The sequence below is a fragment of the Gracilinanus agilis genome, chromosome 3, assembly GCF_016433145.1.
Source record: "Gracilinanus agilis isolate LMUSP501 chromosome 3, AgileGrace, whole genome shotgun sequence".
Lineage (NCBI taxonomy): Eukaryota > Metazoa > Chordata > Mammalia > Didelphimorphia > Didelphidae > Gracilinanus > Gracilinanus agilis.
Window position 1 is genome coordinate 300390218 of NC_058132.1, and position 27013 is coordinate 300417230.

Consider the following 27013-nt stretch of genomic DNA (forward strand, 5'->3'; position numbering starts at 1 on the left):
TATATCATACTTTGTTCAGTTATTCACTAATTTCTGAGCTTCCAGAGACATGTTGTTACTCATAAGATTTCTTCCCTCTGCCACTACCTATAGGAAGCAATATGATATACGTTATGACTACTTTTCTATTTAGCATGTTGTTATGTTAAATAAAAACACATAGCTGCAACATTTTACACAGCTGAGTAAGCTAAAACTTAACTAAAGCTCCAAAAAACAGAAACGTTTTACTTGTTTGGTTACTCTCTTTAATGCCTTTTCAAGTGTTCAAAACAATGCTTCCATCATTGTATTTCATTATAAGCAAGCACTGTGTCCACAAGGCTTACTTTCTAATATGGATATACAGTGTGTGTGTGTGTGTGTGTGTGTGTGTGTGTGTGTGTGTGTGTGCATGCCTCTTAATTTAAACTGCTTTTGGATTTTCTCTTCCCAATTTTTCAGACTTAGTTTTCTCTTCTCTGATCTGATTTCCCAAATAGATACCTTTAGACCCTGTACTATTTTACAGTATATTTTTCCTTTTAGTTCTTTGTTTTTTTCATTGCACGTCTCTGAGCACCTTCCTATTTGCCTTAAGTTCATGGAAGGAGGAGTCATCCCACTCGAATCATTTTGAAGCATTTAAAGTTCTGTATAAAGCACTATAAAAGATACATCCTCCCGCAGTTTCTAATATACATTGGCAGAGGGGTTGGGAAAGTGTCACTTTTTTCTATAGTGCTTTGATCTTAGTATTATATGTATTTGCTCAAACAAATCACTATTGCTCTTTGCCCATTTCTGAGGCATGAATGAATAGCCAGGATGCATATTGGGATTCCAGCAAGGGCCACATCCATAACCACAAGAGTCAGAGCTCTTTAGTGTGAGCTGAGCTCCAAGGTCATTCCAAAACCTATACTGTCCCAGATGGCAGTGAAATGTGCTCTTAATGTGCCACTGAAATTTACAATAAACATATTTAGGGTCCTCTGGGAAATAAAAGGAATTTGCAGTTCGTTTCAGAGGAAGAAAGACGTTTGATTAAGCTTAACATCAAAATGTAATTTGGCCCCCCAAATTAAAATAAAATAGCTCTGTGAATTGCAAAATGGATCTCATCTCTTAAATTAATTTTCTTCCTAGTTTATCTGTTAGAGCCTAATTCATAATTTATGAAAAATTTGTTTAAAAAACCCTGTTTTAACTCAATTATTTTCCTAGGTCAAATCTGCAATAGGGAACTTGCATTCCTAAAAAGTTGTGTTTACTTTGTTTTTCCATAATCAAGATTCAAGGCTTTAATTATTAGTAACAGCTGTTGAGGATACATGAATTCTTATGTCTTGTTTATTTCAACTTGGAATTTTTATGGAAATATATATATATATAATATGTATATAGAGACACACATTTACATATATTTATGCATGTGTATATACATACATGTGCTTGTATAAATACATTTGTATGTTTGTATATATATGTTAATATATATAGTATATGGATTTGTAGCCATGATGAATGAATCATGGTGGCTTTTTTAAGTGAATACATGCATTTATTGTTTTTCTTTGGAATTTAGAAATATCTTCTACCAGTGTTCAAATGTTAAGGCTATATGTATTTTATCAACAATAACTTAAATGTGGTCAGTGAAATTTTTAAAAGACTATCTTCATTTTTCCCCTAAATTTGTAAGACTTATTTTCATAAGAACTTTCTGAAGACAGATTGCCAGTTATTAGGTTATTATGGTTAAGTGGTGCTACACTGTGTGATGTACAAGACACAAGTCGCCTACTTTCCAGAAGCTTACATTTCTTACATTTCTTAATTGGGGGCAAAATAATGCAAATCAACTTATAGGAAGGCAGTAATTTACCAATATGGGATTCTAACTTTTGAGAACAATTTTGGAACATGCTAGTTTTAATTGTTTTGGTTCTAATTTGATGAATAATTGGAAAGGTAAATGTATGCCATTTATCTCTGGCTAAGATTCAAAGTGATAAGGATAGGAAGAGGAAAAATTGCCTTTGTCCTTAAGGAGCTCAAATTCTAATGGGAAAATTATGAAAAATAATTATGTAAATGTAAGATAGGAATTGAAACTTCGACTTGATTGAAACTTCAAACCACCTAACACCTATTAAATACCTACTCTGTGCCATGAATTGAGCTAAGTGATAGTTATACAAAGATAAAAATAAAAGTCTGTTTCCTCAAGAAATTTATATTCTATCATCGATAATATATGCACATATAGGATATACAAATAATATGTGAATGAATGAATGAATGAATGAATAAGTGAATGAATGAATAAGAAAACTCTCCACATCGAAGAATGGATCTGTGGAAACATTCAAAGAGAAATCCTCTTTGATGTTTCCTTGGAGAGGAGGGACCTACCTTCCTTGTCTACAAAGAAAACTCCAGCATCTCTGTTTGGGGACTGGCTAGATAGAGAGGAAGGGCCAATGGGGGCATGTTCTAATGTTCTCTAGACAGTAAAGATGTTATCATTGCACCAGAGAATGCACCACTGCTTCATAAATGTAAAGCCAGAAAGTACCTCAGAAGCCTTCCAGGTCATTCTCCATATTTTGTAATGGAGTCGCTCTATCAGCATAATTTTATTAAGCACTCCCTTATGTGGCAGTCACTGGGGTAAAAGCTAGAGATGCAAAAAAAGTTTGGAAATAGCTCTTATTATCAAGGAGCTTCTAGTTTCATGGGAAAGATAACATATAAATAAATGGATATAGACAAGCTGCATAGTTTACAAAAATCATTTGTGAGGTATTGTGCTAAGTGCTGGGGACACAAATGGGAAGATCGTCTCTGCAGTGACAGTTTAAATTATAATTAAAAGACTGAAAATAACTATATTGATATAAGATATATTCAGAGTAGATGAAAAGTTTGGGAAGGTTGGGCTTTTATGCTTTAGGAAAATCATTTTGACAGCTGACCAGAGGATAGATTGAAGGAGGAAGAAACCTGAGATCAGGAGACTAATTAGAATTAGTCATCTTTTGCCCATGTTATTATAATAACATGAGCAAAAGGTGATAAGGACCTGAACCAGGGTGGTGGTTCTGTCAGAGGAGAAATGGGGCCATAAAAGAGAGATGATTTGAAGGTAGAAAGGACAGACTTGATTATAGATTAGCTGTGTGAGGTGAATGAGAGTGAGGAATCGAAGATTATATCAAGGTTGTAAATCGGGATAACTGGGAGGGTGGTGGTACCCTTGACATTAACAGGACAGAATGAAGAAATAGTAGGCAGTCTGGTTTAAGTCACTTGCCCAGGGTAATAAATGTCAGGAAAAATTTGAACACAGATACTTTGATTCCAGAATCGGTATTCCTTCCACTTCAACTCACTGCCAGATTCATAAGTAACTTCCCACAGGTGGCTATCAGGTAGGTAGAGTGATTCTTCACATCATTAAGTAGATACTTAGGTGGGAAAAGTATCTACTCTCTCTGTTATTTCAGAAAACAATTTATAACATGAACTGATCATAACACACACACACACACACACACACAAAAATAAAGAGAAGTTCTCCATTTCTATTACCCTTTTCCTAACAGATAGGATAAATATAAGTAGATATTACTGAAAGCAAATTTGGAGAGTTTTCACACTGAACCTAGCACTTTCATTAAAAAAAGTAACATACCAAGGAACTAAAATCTTGCAATTGACAAGAAGAATCTGCAATCGCCTGATTTGGTTATGACATAAATGAGTTTTTAGGAATCCGTCTAGGTCCTATTAGCCTCATTTTCATTGTCTATAAAATAGGAATAATCATAGCCTCTACGTCACATAGCTATTATGAGAATGAGACAATACATGTAAATGTTTTGCAAACTTTAAAGCACTATATAAATATTAGCTATCATATTATTACTAAATGCAACACCAGTTTGCACTGTACCACAAAGTTAGAAGAAAGTGAGTCTAGCAAACAAAGAACTAGAAAAATGTCATTTGTGAGACTGAAACCACCAGATAGATAGGAATTATATGTCAGAGAACACTTAGGGATGAAGTAGCATAGAGGAGGTAGTGAAATCAATGGAAGGACCATATCAAAGCACAAACTGCTTTTTCTGTGAGTTGGAGACTGTGTGTTTTTCTGCCAAAGCTTTATTTCTTTCATGCTTTTAGGCCTCTACCCATTTTAAAATTTATTTCCTCTTCTCTTTTGACATTTCAAAGGGTCTACTAACTATATCCTTGGGGCAAGAGTGAAAGGAGAGGATATAGGAATATGGTATTCACGTGAACTGTTGGGATCTGACAACACAGAACAGAGGTGTGAAAATATTGTTGTCACTTCTTAGAAGGCAGTGGCTCCTTTGTTTCTGTTTTACTCTGCTGTATTGTTTCCCTGGAAGGTGTGGAATTCTTGTTTCTTCTTTGATTCTTCATATTAGACCACATAATCAAACTTTTGGTCATGTCCTTCTTTCTGTCAAAAATCCAGTCCATCTTCGAGACCCACTTCAAGTTCCAGTGCCTGTATTAAGTCTTCCCAGCCCTAATTGACTTTTGATTGCTCTGAACAATTATAAATGTTTCTAGTTTGTCTCACAACTCAGCATGTAATCACATGCTATCTTATACTCTTAACTAATTATCTTTTCAAATAGACTGTAAGCATCTTCAAACCAGTGATTATTTCTCATTGCCCACAGGAAGGACTTACCAAATAGTGAAGACCTAATAGAAGGTTCAATACATAATTATTTGATTAATTGATTAATGCCTGACTTGATGATATGTGCTATTGCTCTCTAATACTTTCATAAATGTTTTGGTGTTGTCTTTATGATAAGAAGAAAAGGAAAATATTTTTTCATAATGTAAAAAATCTGGACTTGTGGTCTTAGGACTTGGGTTCAAATTTTAACCATGACCCTAGCTGTGTGATGATGGTCAATTTATTTAATCTTTCTGATCCTTACTTTTTTCTTCTGCAAAATGGAGGTGAAAATAAGAAAGAGAGTCTCTATTTCATGTTTGTTGTGACAATCAAATGAGAAGATATATAGAAAAAATGCCTCACCAATTTTAAATTGCCACAAAAATGTTGGTGGTTATTATTTTCCAAGATTTACATTTGGTTGATCCATCTCTTTACACCTAAATCAATGCTAATTAAAAGTGTAGGATCAATAGCAAGTCATAAACACTGACTATTTCTCTTTCCTCCTTAAATATGGAAAGGGTGAAGATTAGCCATATGATTTCCATGTGAGTTCCTAGGGAACTTTCAGAAGTCATCTTCTAATGACTGATGTTAGCCCTTTCCCTTCAAGTTATAATCTTAAAGAGTTACTTAAAGCATTGAGATGTTAAGTGGCTTACCCAGAGTCACACAGGAATACATGTGAGAAATAGAACTTGAGCTCCAGGTTAACTTTGAGGCCAACTCTCTAACTCTTGTACTATGAGAGTGCTCTTCTCTGTAAACAATTTATCATTACTGATATTTGTGTAGGGCAACTCGATGACACAGTGATTGAGTTCTGTGCCTAAAGCAGGAAGACTCATCTTCCTGAGTTCAAATTTGGCCTCAGACACTTAGCTGGGTGATCCTGGGCAAGTCACTTAATCCTGTTTGTCTCAATTCCCCATCTGTAAATATGAAGAAATTGAAGCTGAGAAAATTATTTGCTGAGGATCATAAAGTTAGAGATAGGAATCAGCATTGAACTAAGGTGTTCCTGGTTTCATGTCTTGTCCTTAAGCCACACTAACCTCAAACTAACCCCCAAGCTTCACTAGTACCTGAGCTAAATGCTACATGAAAAATTATTTCCATTGTGCTGAAGCTGCTTCCGTTGGCTCCATGATGACACAAGGCTTCCCCAGTTCCAACTTGCACCAGGAGGTAGTGAAGATCCAAAGTGAAACGATTAAAACATAGCCAGAAGGTCAATACAGATTCTGAGCAACTTATTCTATCTTTCCACACTGGTAAAAACTTAAAAGTTTTTTTTGGTAAGTTTTAAAATTTGATTAAACTCTATGCCACTGTCTACAAGTCATAGATTTAGATTCAGTTCCTGATCAAGGGATTCACAATCTAATTTATATAGACCCACAAGGCAACATGAGAGCAATCTAGAGTGCACTTTGGGGATTTCATCTAACGCTGTGGCACAGATGTTAGAAGTATCCATCAGTGTTGAATTTGTTGCCCAGGATCATCAGAGGACTTTTGTGCGTTCATAACTGGCTTCTGACAGACATTAAAACATATGGAAGAATGTTGAAGACAGGATTAAGCCTCAAGCAGTAAGTATTGGAGAAGACATTAATTTGTCAGAGGAAAAGAAAGGAGTTCTTCTGAAATGAAAGGAACAGTTTGAAAAATTACACAGCTCCCACCAGAAAGAACTTTTGATGAGGAACACAAAAATGAAGTTTACTTGAAATCAAGGAAGGAAAGCAGAAGATAAGCAAGAATTATTAAAGGAAGAAGACAGCTATAGATGTAGGTAGACAAATATCTATATTTATAGCTATCTTCTTCCTTACTACAGAAAAATATTTATTGATCTATATCTATATCCATATCCATATATCTTTTTATACAGAATACCCTAAAGATCTTCTACCAAATTGCTTTCCTCTTTGTAATAATCTATTTTTTCCTTTTCTGAAATAGATGAGTGCATCTTTTATATAAAATGACACATATATTCTCTCACACATGTTAGTACGCATCATTAAATAGGGTATATTCCCACCATTTGAAATGGCCTCCCCATCTCTTTCTATTAATTAATTCCTCTCTTTCCCTTTGTAACCAACTTTCAAACTGACTGCTTGGAGTAATTGATCCATGATTTATCCACCTGTGATTCCCTTACATGGGTCATCCTTCTTTTGGTACTTATCTATTATGTTGATCTGTATTCAATGATGCTTAATCCAGAAACAAGGATTTATTAGGTACTTATTCTATATCAAGCACTATGCCAACTTCCTAGGTTGAGGATAGTCTTTTGGTAGTTCTTTGGCCTCCAATAATCCCAATAATTCTTTTTAGGAAGCTAAATGAATGCTACCTACTGGTCAAGTAACTATCAATTAGCCAGTCAACAATAGTATTGATTTTTCATGGTGTCAAGTTATGAGAAATTTGGAGATGTAGTTCACTACTCTGGAGTTATTTGCTTTTGAGAAGAAGCTATTGAAAAGATAGGACAGACAAGATGGGGGCAGAGGATGATTATAAAAGGGGTGTGTGTGTGTGTGTGTGTGTGTGTGTGTAAGAGAGAGAGAGACAGAGAGACAGAGACAGAGAGACAGAGAGACAGAGAGAGATTATGTTGATACAGGAAACTTTGGGTGAGGATTTTCCCTCTAACAATGCAAATCATCTCCTGCTCTGCCATTTTTAGCCTTAGAGAAATGTCTAACACATTGAGAGGTTAAGTGATTTGTCTAAGCTTACATATGACAAATGGACTCAATCCCACATCTTACTGATCACCCTATACCACTTTGTCTCTGAGTTTTTAAATCAATATTTTGAAATAACTAGAGGGAAAAGAGGAGAGATAGGCCTAGGGAAAATTACTGCATATATGCATATGGTAGTAAAGAACTGTCAAATTTACTCCAGGTTCAAATAAAACAGGATAAGAAGACATTAGAGGATCATAAGGTCTGAGCTAGAAGGATCCTTATTAGTCATCTTGTCAGAGAATTTCAGAATTAGAAATAATATCAGTGGCTTTCCTATCTTTCCTAAAATAAACAATAGTCAAAAAAGAATCACTAATGTAATATTCCCCACAAGTGGTCACCCATCCTCTACTTGAAGACCTTCAATATCTACTTGCTAATTTGATACATGACTTAGTGAGGACTAAAGACATTAAAAAACTTAAGTCACCTAGAAAGCAAGTGGTAGAATCAGATTTAAAACCTGATCTTTGCCTTGAAATCCTGTTGGCTCTTCAATTGTGGACAGGAAATTTCTCCTCTGGTATGGTCTTTAGCTTTTTTTATAATCATCTACTACTTTTGATTGTTACTAATGAGGCCACACTGTTAGCTCCTTCTACCAAAGGTTAATTAGTTTTATTCTAAGGTCATAGCTACATCTTGCTAAAATACATTAATAAGCATTTTTAAGTCCCTACTATGTGTGAGGCACTATAATAGATATTGGGGCCATTGGACTACTGATATCATCTCCCCCACTGCTTCCTCACCTCTCCACCAGCATTCATACTGCTGCCAGAACAGTCTTCCTTATGCTTAGACCTGGTGATGTCACTCCTTGCCTTAAAAACTTCATTGGCTCCCTACTGTCTACAGAGTAAAGTTTATTAGAAATATCTGTCTGGCATTTAAAGCTCTCAGTAATCTGACACCAACTAACCTTTCCCACATTATGCTATATAGTATGCCCTTCCCTTTATTTGGTTGGTGGTCTAGCCCAAATGGAGTCACCCACCTTTACCTCATATTTTTCTACCTTTATGTCTTTGTTTACCTTGTTCTTTACACTCTAGAATACTCTTTCTCCTTATCTTGAGCAGGGGAATTCTTAACAAACCTCCAAAACCCAGTTGAAATGTTGTCTCCTCTACAAAACTCTTTTTGATCTCTGGCCAGTCAGGACCTTTAGTTTCTTCAGAATTCACGCAGAATTTTGTTTTGTAGCTTTTTCATTCTCTTGTTATGTAGTAGAATTTATTATAGTGATTTGTGTTTATATGTGAATTTTCCATTTATCCAGTAAGCACCCTGAAGACAGCAGCCATTCCTTGTCTAACCTTGATTCTTCTCGTTGACTAGGTAGGTAGGTTCTGAATAAATGGTTAAATTTTCTGTCTTTATGACCTTGAAGGAAAGGATCCCTTCCAGTTTTCAGTGGGCAGAGAATCTGACTAATTGAATTAAAAATTGAGCCACCTGTGTCAGTGGCTGTTTTAAGGAATTTAACTTTAAATGAAGGTTCAAAACCTGAACATAATTGAACATTAGATTGCTAGGGAGTATGTGATTAAAATGCAAATTCTGAGAATAACCCCTGTCTTACAGAGAATTCGGGGCATTATAATTTTTGTTTTTGTTTTTATATTTCAAATGCAGAGAAGAAAATCTGATTTTCTTAGATTTAGTGAATTACATGCTGCAAAGGTTCATCATGACAACTGTAGAAGGTCCTTTGTCAAACTGTTATTAAGAATTATATTTCTGTGGATTTTGGCTAAATCCTAAGTCTTGTAGAATGCAGGAGACAGATAGTACTGAGAAAGAAATGGTGATGTTTACCTGGGGATTTGATTATGCAGATTGGTACATTAATTCCTTGGCACTCCAAGTTTCAGAACGTCCATTGCTGTCAGTGGATGTCACACCAGGGAAATCTTATTCCCGGCATGAAAAGATTAAGTAACCCAAACTCTGACACGAAAGACCAGTGTTTCTAGGAGTACAAAGTAATTCTGTCTTTGTTCTGTCACCTCTTTGACCATGAGGAGGGTGTGCTTGTTTGAGAGCTGCCCTTTCTCATTTGGGAACTGCTTGTGGGAAACTGGCAGTGATTCTCCAGCTGCCACAGCATACAAACAGGGCTCAGCAATGGTGTTTTAACACAAGAGGTGGCTCTGAAGAACTACTCTGCATTTTTGATGGCTTTGTGAGAAGAGACAAGACCAAAACCAGGAAATAAGGAGGTAAATCATTTCTGTGATCTCTCAATAGAAACCTTTGACCAACAGAATGATTATCAAAATCAATAACACGAATGCTAGTCTGACGCCTTTTACCTTTTGGTCCCACTCCACAAAAAAATCCACTAATATAAGGCAGAATATTCCTCACTGGGTTAAAGCACTATAGCTTGCTGAGTACTACCCTTAGTATTGAGAGAACTGGTAATGATGCCAGCACTCCCACTGACTCATTGTATGGCTTTGAGTAACTCATTAAATATCCCTTTGCCTTACACATAAAGTATAGATGGTTATACCCTGTCCCTTTCTATCTCACAAAGGTGGTAAACATAAAATAAAATCATCTTAACACTTCGATCTCTTTTTAAAATGGGGGATGTACTGTACAAATTCAATTCAATGGACATTTAAAGTAATAGTTTTCCTGTACTAGGTACCATGCATCAGTTCAAACAATTGTATATTGGTATTGTCCTGGGCCATCTTCATTTCTTTCATTTTTGGCAATTTCATCACTTCTTATTGTTCAATTATTATTTCTCTGCAGATGATCCCCAGTTCTATATTTCTAGGCCTTATCTTCCTTTTGAGATCAAACACCCTATCAGCAACTGCTGATCAAATATTTCCAACTTCATGTCCTATCTACATCTCAAATTCAGCATGCTGCAAATAGAACCAGTTCTCTTATCCCTATCCCCAAATGAATCTCCTCTTCCTAACTTCCTATTTCTGTTTCTACCACTATACTTTTAGGCATCAAAGTTTATCCCTTGAAGTCATCTGTAAGGTATTCCTCTGTCTCATCCCCCCATACCTACAGAAAATAAATTATCTTCCTCTTCTCCAATATCTCTCTATTCTTAACTTCCCAATTTGTGGTTACAATGTTCCCATTTTCTTAGGCATCAAAGATAATTCCTTGAAAGCATTTTTAATGTGTCCTTTTATATCACCTTACATATATATTAAAACTGAACCCTTTACCTTTTCCCCAAAACCCTTCTCTCTTCTGAAGTGTCAAAAACATCACTATCTTTCCATTCCCACAGGCCCAAAATCTTGGTAACATCCTTGATTACTTTCTGATTTTTTTAAGTTAATGTCTATTTGTTTTTTATTTTAATTTTGAATATTTTCCCATAGTTACATATTTCATGATCTTTCCCTCTCCCCCAAGCCTCCCCATCCCCCCATAGCTGATGCAAAATTCCGCTGGGTTTTACATGTATCATTGATTCAGAGCTAATTCCATATTGTTGATAGTTGGACTAGAGTTATCGTTTAGTGTCTCCATCCCCAATAATACTTGATTTCTTTCTGATGATTGACCCATATATCCAAATAAGTCGCAACTCTTGTCATTTATTTCTGTACTACATCACTCACATATATCCCCCTTTCTCTATTGCAGAGCTACCACCCTAGTCAAGAATTCATTTAGCATATAGCACAATACCTATATAACATACTTGTTGCTTAATAAATACTTCTTGATGCTTTGATCACATGTGTCAATGGGGATATGATTGGGGAAATAGACTCTAAATGATCACTCTAGTGCAAATATTAATAATATGGAAATAGGTCTTGATCAATGACACATGCAAAACCCAGTGGAATTGCTTGTTGGCTATGGGACTGAGGTGGGAAGAGGGGAAGGAAAGGACATGAATCATGTAACTATGGAAAAATATTCTATATTATTAAATAAAAATTTTCAGATAAAAAATAAAATAAATATTGTTGATTGATTAGTTAATACTATCTTACCTGAATTATTACAATAGTTTTAAAAAGTTCTTAACTTTCATCTTAGAACTGATACTAGGTATCAGTTCCAAGGCAAGAGAGCAGTAAAGGCTAAACAATGGGAATTAATGGACTTGCCCAGGCTCAAACACCCAGGAAGTGTTTAAGCCCACATTTGACTGTAGGACCTTCCTTTCTCCAGGCTTGGCTCTATCCACTGAGTCACCTAACTGCCCCGTACAATAGCCTTTTTTAAAATTGGTCTCTCTCCCTACTCCAATCTCTTCTCCACTTGGCTGCCAAACTGAATTTCCTAAAGTATAGATTCAACCAAATCAGACACAATCACTTTAAGGTACCCATCCCCTACAAAATTCTACCAGCTTGCTATTATCTCCAAGATCAAATATGATGAGGGCCTCTATTTGTTATTTAAAATTCTTCACATCCTGGCTTCTGCTGACCTCTCCAGTCTTCTTACATCCTACTCTGCTCCATACTCTGTTCCTCTTGATCAATATTCCATCTTCTCTTTCCATTCCTTTTTTTTAAACCTTTACCTTCCATCTTGGAGTCAATACTGTGTATTGGGCTCCAAGGCAGAAGAGTGGTAAGGGTAGGCAATGGGGGTCAAGTGACTTGCCCAGGGTCACACAGCTGGGAAGTGGCTGAGGCCAGATTTGAACCCAGGACCTCCCATCTCTAGACCTGTTTCCATTCCTTTTTACTGATTTTTTTTCCCATGACTGAATGTTCTCCCTCCCATTTCTGAGTCTTCATATTTTTGATTTCCTTTAAGATTCAATTCAGATACTCCCTTCTCCCTGAGTTAGTAAAATGGATAGAATTCTGGACCTAGAATCAGAAAGTGTTGAGACTAAATTTGGCTTCAGACACTTAGTAGCTGTGTGACTTTGAGCAAATCAATTAACCTCTATCTGCCATAGTTTCCTCATCTCTAAGATGGGGAGGTTCTTGTAAAGCACTTTGAAAGCCTCAAATTGCTATATACATGTTATCATCATCCATCATCATCATCTCCTCTACCTTAATATCCTTTTCATTATCCCCACAGCTGCCATCTTCATATAAGAACAGGTCTTACCATGTCACTTCACTGTCCCAAAAAATGTAACCGATTACCTCTAAGCTAAAATACAAACTCCTCCTCTTGACTTATAAAGTTCTTAACAGTCTGGTTCTCACCTACCTTTTTAGATATTTCCATGTTGCTCCCTCTTGTATACTCTATATTCTAGCCAAACTCATTCTTTTGAGTTGGTTTTATTTATTTATTTTTAATGAACCAGAACAAATAAACTAAAACATTTAAGGAATATTGCTCTAGCTACCTCCAGTTTCAAATGAGAAGATGAAAGCCCTCAAGAGGTTCAGGACATCATGCAAGATGACACAAAATAGTTATCAGATTAGCAACTATGATAAGTTGTTTTTGTTTGTTCGTTTAGCCATTTTCAATCTCTTCATGTCCCCTTTTGGGGTTTTCTTAGCAAAGATACTGAAATGGTTTAGCGATTTCCTTCTCTAAGCTCATTTTACAGATGAGGAAACTGAGGCAAACAGGGCTAAGGGATTTGTCCAGAAACATCTAGTAAGTGTCTGAGTTCAGATTCAAATCAAATCTTTCTGACTTTAAGCCCAGAGTTCTATCTAGTGCATCACTATGATGATAGAAACTATTTATTAAGTACCTACTGTGTATGTGTGTGTGTGTGTGTGTGTGTGTGTGTGTGTGTGTGTGTGCGCGCGTGCGTGTGCATGTGTGCTGGCTTATGGGAGACAGTTGAGAGCTGCTATGTGAAGGAATAGGAAAGACCCTGAGCAGTATTCAAACCTAGTTGGAAGTGAAGCAGTAGGCTCAGATAGGGTAGGATAAGCACATGATGGACTATTCAGCAGGTGTGTCTGAGAGATGGGGAATTAAAAAAGAAAACTAAATCTACACCACTATTCCTATTCCTATAAAGCTTGTTGAGAGCTAATAGTGACCTTATATGATATCTGGTCTAATCACCTCATTTAAAAGATAAGAAAGCAAAGTAGTCACTGAAAGAACACTAGATTTGGAGTTAGAAAAATATGGGCTTGAAGTCTACCTCTGCCAGCTTCTAGTTATATGATCTTAGGCAAATACCTTAAGCCTCTACAAGCTTCCATTTCCTCATCTATAAAATGAGTTTGGATGAGAAGATATCTAATATCCCTTCTAGCTATCGATCAATAATGCTACAAAATTGAAGCTCAGAGAGCTTAGAGGATTTGTCCGAGGTCACATCACTAATAAATGGCAAAGCTGGAATTCTAATTTAGGTTTTTGGAAGCCATTTCAGAACTGTCTCCATTATACACACCTTGGGAACGTGCAGGTGGATGGAGGTACTCTGTAGGTTCAGATAGGGAAAGACAGCATTCTATAGGAAATCAGGTTGATTGCATGAAATGAGATGAATTGGAGTTTTAAAAAAATCTGCCTCTCCTTTCCATTCTCTTTAAGTCAGGTGTTAATATGTTTTAGAGGAAGTGTACCCAGAGAGAAGGAAAGGATGCTGGGGATTTTTAGCTGTAAAGACCTGTGTGTTTACTTTTTTTAGTTCATTTAAATGACTAGCACATTTAAGAAGGGAAAAATAGATGAACCATGCTGGATTTGGCTGGATATGAATTACTCTTAAATAAACTACCTTCCTACTTCATCAGAACTCCACTGCTGATCTTTCAGCTTTTACTGAATGAATGAACAAGAATGTTGTATGCATTATTTTTGTCTAAGAAAATTTTTCTTACTTTAGATGTATTTTGGAAACATGACCAGATATAATAGACCTTTAGAGCCAGAAAGACTCTTGGATCTCAGTTAGTACAACTCCTTAATTTTCAGATGAGGGAAATATGATCCCTAGTAATTTGAAATTACTTGTCCAGATGTATATGACTAAGCTTATAAGTGTGGGACCCTTCTTTTACACTCAGGTTTTGACTCCAAATCCTCTGGTTTTCCACTTCATCATGCTGCCCTTTAATAACAATAATAATTCAATACTTATTTAATAATTTAAAATCTACAAAACATATCCTACAATAACCTCTGAGATAGACAATACATGTATTGATTTTTTCCATTTTATGGAAGGGAAAACTGAGGCTTCAAGTGAATATGTGGTTATTCCTCTGACTTTGTCAGCCTATGTTGAAAATTCTCTCTAAAAGCAGACCTTTTCAAAGAACTTTCTTTTCAAAATTGACTGTCATCATGAGAGTTAAATATGAAATATATGAAATCCTGGGATTTCCTCTCTTCCCCAACCCAATGTACTCAAACATATAAGTATTATAGAATGAAATGAGCACTGGAATGAGATCTGAAACCATGGGTTCAAATCTTGATTCTGCCATTTATTAGCTATATTGTATTGAACAAATTACTAAGGCTTTTCTAAGCTACAATGTCTTCATCTGTTATATGGTACTAATAATACCCGTATTACTCATATCATAGAATTATTGGGAAGATCAAATAAGGTAATTTACATGGAAGCACTTATAACCTTATTGCACTATGTAAATGTATTTTTATTGTTATTATATGTGCATTTCACAGCAAGTTTTATGTTGTGAAGAAAATCAATTTTTCCAAATGAAATCCCTTTTGCATCTAATGCTGGGAAATGCTTATAGAAGTTTTCAAATAGAATTTTCCTCATTTTTCATTGTTGTATTTGGAGTTGTTCAAGACAGACATTCAGATCCTTGAATTAGCGTAAAGATCGCATAATGATTTCAGTCCAAAATATCATTATCATTAATGTAGTTGCAGAATTTGCCATAAAACGTAGGAAAGCAAAAATGAAAGTAGTAATCTCCAGGCTGATGTGTTTGATACAAAATTGTCTTCTCATTATCATTTTATTTCCATCGTGGAAACTCACCCTATTAATTCCATATCAAAGCAGAACACTGAAGATGTTGCTTCATGCCCTTTGTACATCTGGATGGATTATTACGATTGATTATTCACGGAGCTACCAGACTGTTTGTTTGGAGTAGCTGAGGCTTGTCTGGTATTCTCTGACCAGATTGCTGCTGCTCTCAAGTCCTCCTATCTTTATTTTGTAAGAGCTTAAAGTTGTCTCTAAATTTACCTTCAGTTTCTTCCCTAAATAAATGGAGTTATTGTAGTCTGCTTCACCAGTGACTTGACGGGAATCTATTTTGAATGACTTTTCTTTCATAACTTGTCAGCTTCTATTGCTCTTTTTATAAGCAACTTGTGGCAAATGGACACCTATGGAGCAAGTCATAAATGTCCTTTGAATGAGGACATTCAGCGATAGCTATGTTCCTTTCATAGACTCATAGAATTATAGAGCTAGAGCTAGCAAGATTTTGGATGCCATCTAGTCCAATTTTCCTATTTTATAGATGAGTCTGTCAGTCCTTGGCTAAGCATTTTTAGATGCCTACAATGTGCCAGGAACTCTGCTGTTTCAGGATACAAAAAGAGGCAAAGTCATTCCCTGCCCTTAAGGAGTTCCTAATCTATTGAGAGATATAGGTAAATAAATATATACAAATAAGCTATATGATTAAATAGTTGTGTATAATAATTATAACAATAAATATTGAAAGGGGGGATAATTAAAAGAGGGAAAGAACTAGGATTATGAAAGATTGGGAAAAAACTTCTTATAGAATATAGGATTTTGGTGTTGGTTCTTGAAGGAATTGAAGGCATCTAGGAGGCAAAGATGAAGTGGGATAACATTCCAGGAATGAGGGAAAGCCAGAGAAAATGCCCAGAGCTAAGGAATGGAGTATCTTGTTTATGGAACAGCAAGGAGGCCAGTTTAAAAGATTATGTGACAAGTAATAATTAGCTATAAGAAGCCTGGAATGTTGGGGAGAGGCATTATAAAATGCTTCAGGCAAAACACCAAATATCTTTTGCATTTGACCCTGGAGGTGATAGGGAGCTACTGGAGTTTATTGAGTAGAGGAAAGACATGATCAGATCTTAGGTTAGCAAAATCATTTAAGTAGCTAAATGGAGGATGGGTTGGAGTTGGGAGAGACTTGAGGCAGACAGACTTGCCAGCAAACTATTGCAATAGTCCAACTGTGAGGTGATGAGGACCTGCACTAGGATTATGGCAGTATCAGAGAAGAGAAGATTTATTGAAGAGGTGTTACAAAGGTAAAATTGCCAAGTGGTGGCAACTGATTGGATATGGAAGGTGAGAGATAGTGAGGAATAAAAGTTAACACCTGGTTTTTGTAAGTCTTAGGGACTGGAAAGTTGGCATTGCCCACTAGAGTAATAGGAAGGTGGGGAGAGGAATACGGGAAAAGAAAATTAATTCAGTTTTGGATACAGCGAGTTTAAGATTTCCATTGAAATGGAAATTTGTGTTGCTTATTTGTATCAGTCACATCTAACTCTTCTTGACCCCTCTTCAGGATTTTCTTGGCATAGACACTGTAGTGGTTTGCCTTTTCCTTTTCCAGTTCATTTTTATAGATGAAGATGAAGAGTAAGTGTTTGAGACTGAATTTGAACTCACAGGGGTGAGTCTTCCTGATTCCAAACCCAGTGCCCTATCCACTGTACCATCTAGTTGTCTTGAACTGGAAATTCAATCTTGCCATTTAAGATGTGGATGATAATGAGTTGCAGGTTACACATTCCTATAGTTTTCTTAATTGATATCATTGAACCCATGACCACATCTTGTGTTTTTCTAGAATCTCCAGCAATATCTGATACAATTCTAGGAATACAGTTAAGTGTCTAATTTAATGTGTTTAATTAAACTTATTTAAATTCCAGACATTTTAATTCATATCTCTGTCCCCTGGAAAATATCATAATGTAAAATGATGAGGCATCCTTAAAGAGTATGAATTGAAAACAATCAACAGTGACTTTTATCAGCACATAAAGGGGAAGCATAATTTTACCAGAAATGAATCAACACATTCACATATTCATATATGAACAAGAAGGACAAATTATTATATATGTCATAAAATGGATTTGGTTGATTTGTTACTCTTCCTTCTATTTGACTACTATGTATAACAGTTTATTCCATTCCCCTTCCCCTCTATCAGAAGAGCATCAAAATAGGGTTAACATGACCCGTATTATAGTCCCAGTTCTGCATTCTAACTAGTTGTTTGACCTTGGGAAGGGACCTTCCCTTCCTCTCTCTGGGTCTCATTTCCCTTAACTATAAAATTAAAAGATTGGGCTTGATCTCAAAGGTCCCTTGGAGCTCTAAAATTTTTTTTATACTGATTGCTGCTTCTCATGTCCTTCCCAAGTCATTCACTCTTCTGAAAGATTCTCCACATTTTCTTTTTTTTCCACATAATGCTATTGTTTTTTACCATAATTTTAGATCAGATAATATATTTACCTGTGGTCTTTTTCTGCCCCTTAGCCATCAGCTATCAGGAAGTCATTTGTATCAATTTATTGACCAAAACAAAAGATTTTTGTATTTTCTGAAATTCTCACTGAAGTCATTTGACTTCTGCCTACTTCATTCATGTCCCATTTTGTTTTTAATTTCCAAACTTAGCCATCTTGACATAGTGTTTCCAAAATTTCCCCCCACTCCAGACATAAATCCTTAAAGTCTTTAAGATAAAGTCATTATCTTGAAAACTACTGAAAAATAATCTGTACTTGGTACTATTTAAATGCTAGTGGTAAAAATCATTGAATATTTGCCTGTAAATACTTATCCAACATCAGAAATGGTTTGAGCAAAGAGGTGTTTGACTCCATGATTTCTTGGATGTTAGATGCCTGATAGGTAGAAGTAGTATTTATGTAATTTAATAAGATCATATCAAAACTATTTTAATTGTAGCAAAACCAATAATATAAAAAACAGGGAGGCTTCTGGGAGAGGTATCATGGGAAAAGCATAAAATTTTAGTCAAAAGACCTCTGGCTGCTTCTGTGAACATGAACAAGTCACCTTAACCTCTCTAGGCCTCATCTATAAATGAGGGTGTTATTTCCAACTCTGTGATGCTACAATCCTATCACCTGGTCTTAGATTCTCTCCTTTTTACCACCTGGGTGACCTTGGACAAATCTCTTTATCTTTCTGGGCCTCAGATTTTTCACCTGCAAAAATGAGGATATTGATAAATATTCATCACAAGGGAAAGCGTTTTGGATACTGGCAGTAGGGGGAGTGGTAGTGATCATGTACAAAAAAGACCATCAATAAAATTTCTTTTTAAGTACAAAAAAGAAAATCAAAATATGCAAAAAGAGACAGATAAATAATTTTTATTACCTCATTAAGTTATATGTAATCTATATACTTCTTTAAAATAAAAATTTATATGATATAAATTGTTTCCTATATAATGTTCTTGTTCTTTTGATATGAAATATTTTTGTTTTTTTCATATATTAATATATATTCTCATATGCCATTTAATATTAAATTAATATGAGAAATTTTAAATGAAAGATTAGACTAAAGTTTCCTTTGCCTAAAATTGTTTCCTTTGCCATGAAATATAATCTTCCAACTAAGATTGCTAGAAATTCTACCACTAGAAATTCCCTTCAGTTAAAGATAATTTCTCTAGAAGTTCTTGGTTACCTTAGGAAGTAGGCTATATTAAGCCATTATTATCATCACCAACTGGGAGTATTATAGAATCATTGAATTGGAAGGAGACTTATAGTCCAATCTTCCTTAATTTTATGTGTAAAAACAATTGCTGAGTGGTGATAAGTGGCTTGGCCAGCTCCTATCAATCGTTCAGACATACTATGTCTTTAATAAATTTTTATTAAATTGAACTTAACTGGATTATCTCAAAGAATTTAATAAGTTAGTGAGAAGGTAAAAACTAGAACATAGGTCTGTAGCATTCCAAGTGCCCATTTCATCATGACATACCAAAAATAGTTTCATTAGGCATTTACCTGTCACTTATTGTCAGATTATTATTATTATTATTATTATTATTATTGCCATAATTTATTAGTATTATTGTAAATAAGAGACACAAAGTAGGGCCACTACTCCCTACTCCTAGAGGGCACGCTTGGGTCATTTGCCATAGTAGAAAGAAGGGAAGGGAAAAATCTCTAAAGAGATCTACCTCTTCATTTCCCAGAAGACTGAGAGCCACAGTAGTGAAATGACTTGTTCAAGGCCATGTGTTCAAGCAGAAATGGAATATGACCATGTATAATTTGACTTTAAATTCAATATTTTTTCCTGTCATAGCACACTGAGAAACTCACAAAGTTCAACTTCTTCATACTTTCAAACCAGCTGACTGCTCATCTATTAAGAAAAAGGAATTAAAGTGATCTTTTGAAAAGGACTAGTTAGGGCTATACTGAAAGCTGTAACAACCTCAGTGGTCACTGTCATGGGCAGAGGGCAAGGTAGCTAACAATCCTCCATCAGGTGTGTGCTTATTTTTAAGACATATAGCAATTATCTCTTAACTCTCAGACACTTAAAAAATGTATAAACCACCCCTTAAACACTCACACACTTACACATGCAAAAACTTTGCACAAGAGAAAAAGGGAGAAAAGAGAAATAACAGAAATGGCTTGCTGGTGTAGGGTTAGAAACACTTTGCCATGATTCAAAGTGTTCATAACTAATTCTCCTCAAAAATAGTTGTAGAATATGAGCAAAGTTGTAACTAGGTATATTTTTGCTGAAGTTAAATTTTGTGATTTGGAGAGGTTGGAGGATATAAGCAACGGCAGCAGCACAAATAAAATAATTCCACCATAGGTCCAACCATACTGGGAGTGGAAGAGACATTCCATCTCCCAGCAAGTTCAGGTTATGTTTCCTTCAGAGAGAGGGGAAAATTAGACCCAGAGAGACCTAGCAAATCCCCGGGTAGCTAGTCCTTGTGGTATTTGATCATCAGAAGCTCATGAGCCTAGGTTTGGGAATAGTCGCTGCCTGTGGAAGGAGGCTTCCTGGGATAAAGCCCCATTCCACTCACCCTGGTGATGGCTTTGGGGAGAATGGGCAAGTTGAGGAATTGCTGGGTTGAATTTGTTCTTTATTGTTTTCTTCTTATTCCACCCCTTAGAGACACTTTGGAGTGATACAAAGTCTCTTGTGGGATAACAGAGCTTCTCATCCTCTCCTCACAGTAGAATTGTCTCCTCCAAATATATAAAGGTTCTCCTTTTGTTCCCAAATAATATCCCTTTTCTGTACCAACCTTCTTTCTTCCTAAGTGAAATCTGTAGGTGAGTAGAGGATGGGATAAGCCATATTATCTTCCTTTCATGAGCAAAGAAACATTTTTTTTTAAATAAAGGTAAATTAAAAACACAGTAAAGACCAAAAAAAATCCTTATTAGTCTCATTTTTTCCTTTAAACCTACCTTTTTTTGCTGATTAATATTACAGATTGCAAACATGACTTAGACTTATAAAGGTATCTTTTCAGCATTAGCACAGCTGGTAAGCACTGGGCCTGTTAATCGAAATACAAGTATAATTTGATGTCATCAGGTCACCTTTTAAAGCCCCTTGGGTTGAAACCATGGAGTGGAATAAAATAATAGCCCCTGCAGGCCTTTGCTGAATACAATATGCATAAACAACAGGTGTGCTAGTTAATTGTTTTCTCATCATGGTGCATATTTCACACTCCATAACTCCCAAATGAAATACCAAAAGAATGCATAAAATTAAATGATTCAAAGATTTAAAGGGTGTATGCTTTTTATGATAAAGTGAGAGCCAAAGGAAGCTCTAAAGGGGGTCTGGGTATATAATGGTTTTTATTAATGGTGCTAAATATGTAATGTTTATTTTTTTCCATGAAGAGCCTTTAAATGGACACTTAGACCAAAGACAGCAGCTACAAAACTGTGGTGTGCCGCACATATGCTAACATTCAAACACCCCCCGCCCTTGGATGTTACAAGTAGAGGAGGATTAATTCCTTGTAGCACCTCTTAAATTAGGCAGCCAAACCTCAGCAGAAATATCATGTGCATGGTGATTTTCTCCCACCCACCCCTTTTCTTTGACTAATTTCAGGTCTTGCTCTTTGATCTTTGGGATGAAAACTGAAGTGTGATCTCATGAAAAATATGTATTTCAGGAATTATATGTATAGCTGCTTACACTTCCATTAGTAGCCCAGCACCACTCTCAAAGCCTTTCAAGCCAGATGAATGTAACTAAAGTTATGTTAAGTGATTTTAACACACACAAGCACACCCACACGTGTGTGTGTGTGTTCTGTAAGATTCTGTGTTACCATCTGTTGGGGAACCAACCCTTCTGTTGGCACCATTCCGTACTGGCCTGTCTTTGCCATCTCTGACAAAACAAGGGATATTAGTGAAAATGGCATGAGATTGCTAGTCAAGCAATCCAGTTCCTTTTTATTGGATTTTTCTTACGTGTACTCTCCTTTCCTTTGTGACCTGCCCTTGGTGATCGTGGCTTGCTACTAGTCACAGTCAGGTCCTCATCTGAAGGCTATGACACTATTGACTAAATCTCTGTTGCCTTTGCTGAGAATGTGAAATACAGTATTCAGAGATAAAAATCAGCACATAGATACTTAATGCAACTGAAGAGTCCATTAATGTTTTAACTCTTCCATCCTCAGCTGTTCTGTATCTGCAGCCAAGAACAGGCTTAGTGCCTGAGAAATGGAGAAGGGAGTGAATTTTATCATTCGATCTGTCAGAGAGGATGCCAGCCTTCATGATCATGAATTGCATTTTCAAAGGGTGGTCTTTCCCAAATTTTATATTAAATTTTGGTGGTTTGCCTTGAACATGCTATGTTTCATTAGCTACTCACCTTTGCAGAGATGCAGGAAGGAGTGGCAATTTGTCTGTGTCCTATGTGGGACACAAGGAAGGGCATTTGTAACATTATAAATTAAACTCTAGCCAAATGTACTTAACTATGAAAAGAAAGCTTCCAGATATCAGTAGGATGAAACAAAAGAGTGTCATTTAGTCCGTTATTTCTACTTTGTTTAGTCCTCTTCCCATATCTGAGAAATGAATTTCATTCTTTCATTTTGAAAGAAAAAAAAAGGTTGTCTGCAATCCTGTGGCTAGGCTCCCCCATCAGTGGGAAAGAAGTAGCATTGAACTTAATCCACAGCATGCAACCTCCAGGCTATAGTACCTTCCCTCATATTGTCATTTTACTAGAAGGAAGGACTTCCTAAAAAAATCTTTTAATATAACCATAAAAACTTCCATTCTTCTTTCTAATTTTCTTATTATTAACTTCACCAGAACCTCTTAATGGTAGTGCCTGGGGTATTTGAAATTACTTTTTTTTTTCATTCACAGTGAGTGAGACTTTCTTGACAAAGAAAAAAAAAGACTAGAATAGTATAGAATACATTGATTTGGGAAGCTGTAGAAGTCTCAAAACTAAGAGTGAGAGATTTTTTTTCTCTTATTAGGAAACACTCCCTCTCTCAAGATTCTTATAGAAAATTGACATTTCTTTCATAATTCAAAATACCAAAAAATATTAACTGTGCCACGTCAATATTAAACACTTGTTAGCTTTGTGATATAGGACAAGTAACCTCACCTCTCAGTCTCCATTTTCTCATGGACTTTTTTTGTGAATATCAAATGAGAAAATATGTGTAAAACACTGTCCAAACCTGAAAACACTATAGAAAAATGTTAACTATTTTCATTAACCATAAAAAATCCAGATTCTTATTACATAAATGAATACATAGCTCTTGTGTGAAGAGTGCCTGCTGGACTACGAAGAATTATGATAAAAGAAGATGGTAAAGCATATATATATATATATATATATATATATATATACACATATATGTGTGTGTGTGTGTGTGTGTGTGTGTGTATTTCTGCCTTTGTCTTTGTGTCTTTTTTCTGTCTCCATCTCTCTCTTTAAATTCTATAAAGATTTAATGAATTTCTTAAACTAAAATGTCTAAAAGGAGAGTAAGTACATCTTCCAAAGTACTTGACATTTGACTCTGATCTCTATCTCACTGCTACCTGAATATTCCAGAAATGCAGCCCTTTGCTTTATTATCACATATTGATCTGTGGTATCTTTCTTGAACCATGTCTTTTTTCTTCCTGTAGGCAAAAGGCTAGCATTAGATAATAATATTAATTTTCCAGACATCTGCACATGTTTTAATAGTCTTTTGAAGGCTGGAAATATATTTATGTTAGTCTACCACAGGGCCAAAATGCTATTTTGACCTGGTCCATAGTAATACATAAAAATTTGGCAATGGGAAGTAAGGGGGAAGGAGAAATTAATTTCTTGTTTTGGAGATTAAAATTAATGTGATCAATTCTTTACCCTTCCAGGGTCTTAAGTACCTACATTCTGAAAGGTAAATAGTAATGCCTAAACACTTGATTCTTTCCTACACATTATGAAAATTTTAAAAAATCACCTTTACTCCATAAGCAAAATGAAATAATTTCCCCATGACTTTGAGCATAGAAAGACAACGTGTTATCATTCAGACCTCTACAAAAACAGGAAAATGGGTTATTGCTTCAATTTTCAGCTCCATTTTGTCTGTGAAGATTCAAATACAGTGGTTTGTATTGCTCAAATTCAAGGGTTAATCATGTAGAAAATACTTAGAATATAAGTATAATATTCTGTCTTTGAAGAACTATGTTCTAATTCTAGTTTCCATTCTAGTGTGACCTTAGAAAAGGCATTTAATTTCTTCTGAGATACTTCCTCATCTATAAAATTAAGAAACTGGGCAATATGACTTCAGAGGTCCATTTCAGCTTTCATCTTTTTAGCCAATATAAGATTATGATAATATTCTCCCAATGAGATGACAGCTATCTTGAAATGTTTTTCTAGTACTGTGTTAGGTTGCAATGAGACGTGCACATACTTTGCCCCTTTTATGAGTCATATTAAGATGAATTATCAGAATTAGAAGTTTACTTTCAAGTTATAGAAGAGATTTGCTCTTTGTTTTTCTTCATGTAAAAAATGAAAGTAATTTGAAAATCATAGAGATTGTGGATTTATAATATGAAAGGACATAGAGAACATCTCATCCAACCCCCTCTTTTTAACAAAAGAGGTAACTTGGGCCCAGAGGAATGTTAGGTGATAAACCTAAGATCACATGGCTACCAGGGCAAAACTCAAGCCTGTGTCCTCTGAGTCTATTTTCTCTACCATTTTCTACCATTATCATGTTGTTCATTCAGAGAATGAAGGTGCTATGAAAGGAAGACAAATTATCTTCTTTAGCTGGCTTAGTAGGAAAATTGAAACTAATGCTGGTTTCATATCTACTAGGGTCCGAACAAACCCAGAATAATACTTAATCTAGTAACTACCTTAAAATCTTATACTGAGTGGTTAGGACATGCAAATTTCTCATGGGAGTAAATGAAAAGCAGCTTCTAAGAGCAATATGCTTATATTATTTAGAAGTCAAATGAGACTTTTCCCCCCCGATGGAACATAGTTTTAAAGATTTTTTTTTGTGAACTTCTTTATAAACATAATGAGTAAAGATTTAAGAAAATGAGATTTAAAATCAGGAAATTTTTTATTTCTCTCAATATGCTAGAGGAACCGGCTGTGCTTATCCCATTATATGGTGATAAAGCGACCTTTGATAGCAGTAGAGTGTGTGATAAAATGATCACGGCAGCAGGGAGAAAGAATCTAATAAGGGAATTGATCTGCAGATTCCAATTCTGTAAGCGCCAACATTGATCAACATAAATGTCAATAATGAGATCACGCTGAGAACTGCCTAATTTTTTCAGATGGTTTTGGGTTCTTGTGACAGACCACAGAAGTGAATGTGAAAAGGAACTGAAAATGATCCAAATCATACCACTAAACTGTGGCAGCCTTTTGCACCCCCATTTCACATGGTCTTGGATCACAATGAAAATTCATTGGACAATTCAACAAATTATTTAAGGTATTTTTGTATTATACCTATGTGTATGTGTAGCTCATTTATCTAAACATTAAAGACAATATATTTAATTTGATGGAAATAAAGTAACAAAGTAATACCTGTATGATCTCGGTATGTTCACCTCCCCAGGTGTCAGTTTCCTCAGCTATAAAATTAGAGAAAAACACATCTAAGATCCCTTCCAGCTCTAAATGTTATGTACCTTTAATTATTTGTTTGTTGTTGTCTCCAGACCATGCTCCAACCTTTATTAGTTATACTTTTTCCATTTCTTGGGGGGAAATATAGTAGACCTATTTATTTTTAGCCTCCCAAAATCTTTGGCAAGGCAGATCCTGGAAGATTAATGATATTGTTTTTCATGTCACAGAAGTTTGAAGGCCAAAAAGTGAAATTCTGAAATGTTTGAGCCATCCTTCATTTTAAAGGTAAAATCTTAAACTGTCTGAGTTATTGAAGGAAGATAGTGTGAAGTATGAGTCTATTCCCCCTACTGCTCTCTGCCCAGCCTTGTTTTTGAGGGCTGAGAGTAGCTCAGTCTATAACCTAAAAGTAAGAAAATGTAGAAAAACTTTAGAGGCAAGTCATAAGGTTTTACTACAGATAAAAGAAAATAGAACCTCCAAGAAAAGGTGGAAGAAAATGGGCTTATTTAGCCTGGGGAAGTAAAAGCTCATGGATGACTCATCACTTTTCAAATTATATTCAGAATGACCAGCTGCTCATTACCTCTGTTGGATCTTTTGTAAAAGGAAATGGGCTGAAACTGTACCAAGTTGGTTTTAGTTTATGCAGGGAAATATCTTGATGGTATTATTAAATGCTAGACCATGTTAGCCAAAGAAGTTAAAGAAGCGACCGCTTTCTGGGGGCAAAATGAAACTCGCCATCAAGAGAAGGATAAAATCAGAATAATATAGTGTGGGTAGAGTACTGGGCTTCAAGTCTAGAAGATCTGGGTTCAAAATCCACCTCTGATACTGATCTCATCTGTAAAGTAAGTGGGCTGAACTAGATAATTTCTAAAGTCACTTCTGATCTAAGTCTTTAATTATGAGTAGGTGACCGTGGGAAAGTGATATTGTGTAGTGTCTTAAGGAACTTGTCACAGTGGATAGAGCACTGATGCTGGAGTCAGGAAGACCACTATGGTTGATTACTTGATATTACCATAGAGGAAATGGAGAGCACACCAGTGGGACCTCATGAAATAGAGCATTAGAAAATAGCATCACAATCCCTGTGGATCATCCTGAGGGGAGAAACAATAATCACCCATGAGGACCCAATTTTTCAATGGAAATTGAAGCTGAGAGTGCTTGTGCTACAACAACTACAACTATAATAGCTAAGAGGTAGTGTCATGAAGTGCATAGAAATCTGCCCTGAAAACCTAGGTTCAAGTGTCCTGGCTGTGTGACCCTGGGTAAGTCAGCCTCTCAGTTCTCTAGAAAAATCTCTGAGATTCTAAGTTGCAGAAAAGGAGCTGCTGAAAATGGGTCAAAGGAGATTCCTTGCCTGGAATTTCCTATATCAATGAAATAATA

The 27013-nt window shown here is 35.7% G+C and overlaps 1 protein-coding gene across 1 annotated transcript in view; it reads left to right on the forward strand.

The window, feature by feature from the left end:
- Positions 1-27013, forward strand: part of NCKAP5 (NCK associated protein 5) — a 926355-nt gene that overhangs the window by 722275 nt on the left and 177067 nt on the right. The gene's annotated exons all lie outside the window — the stretch shown is intronic.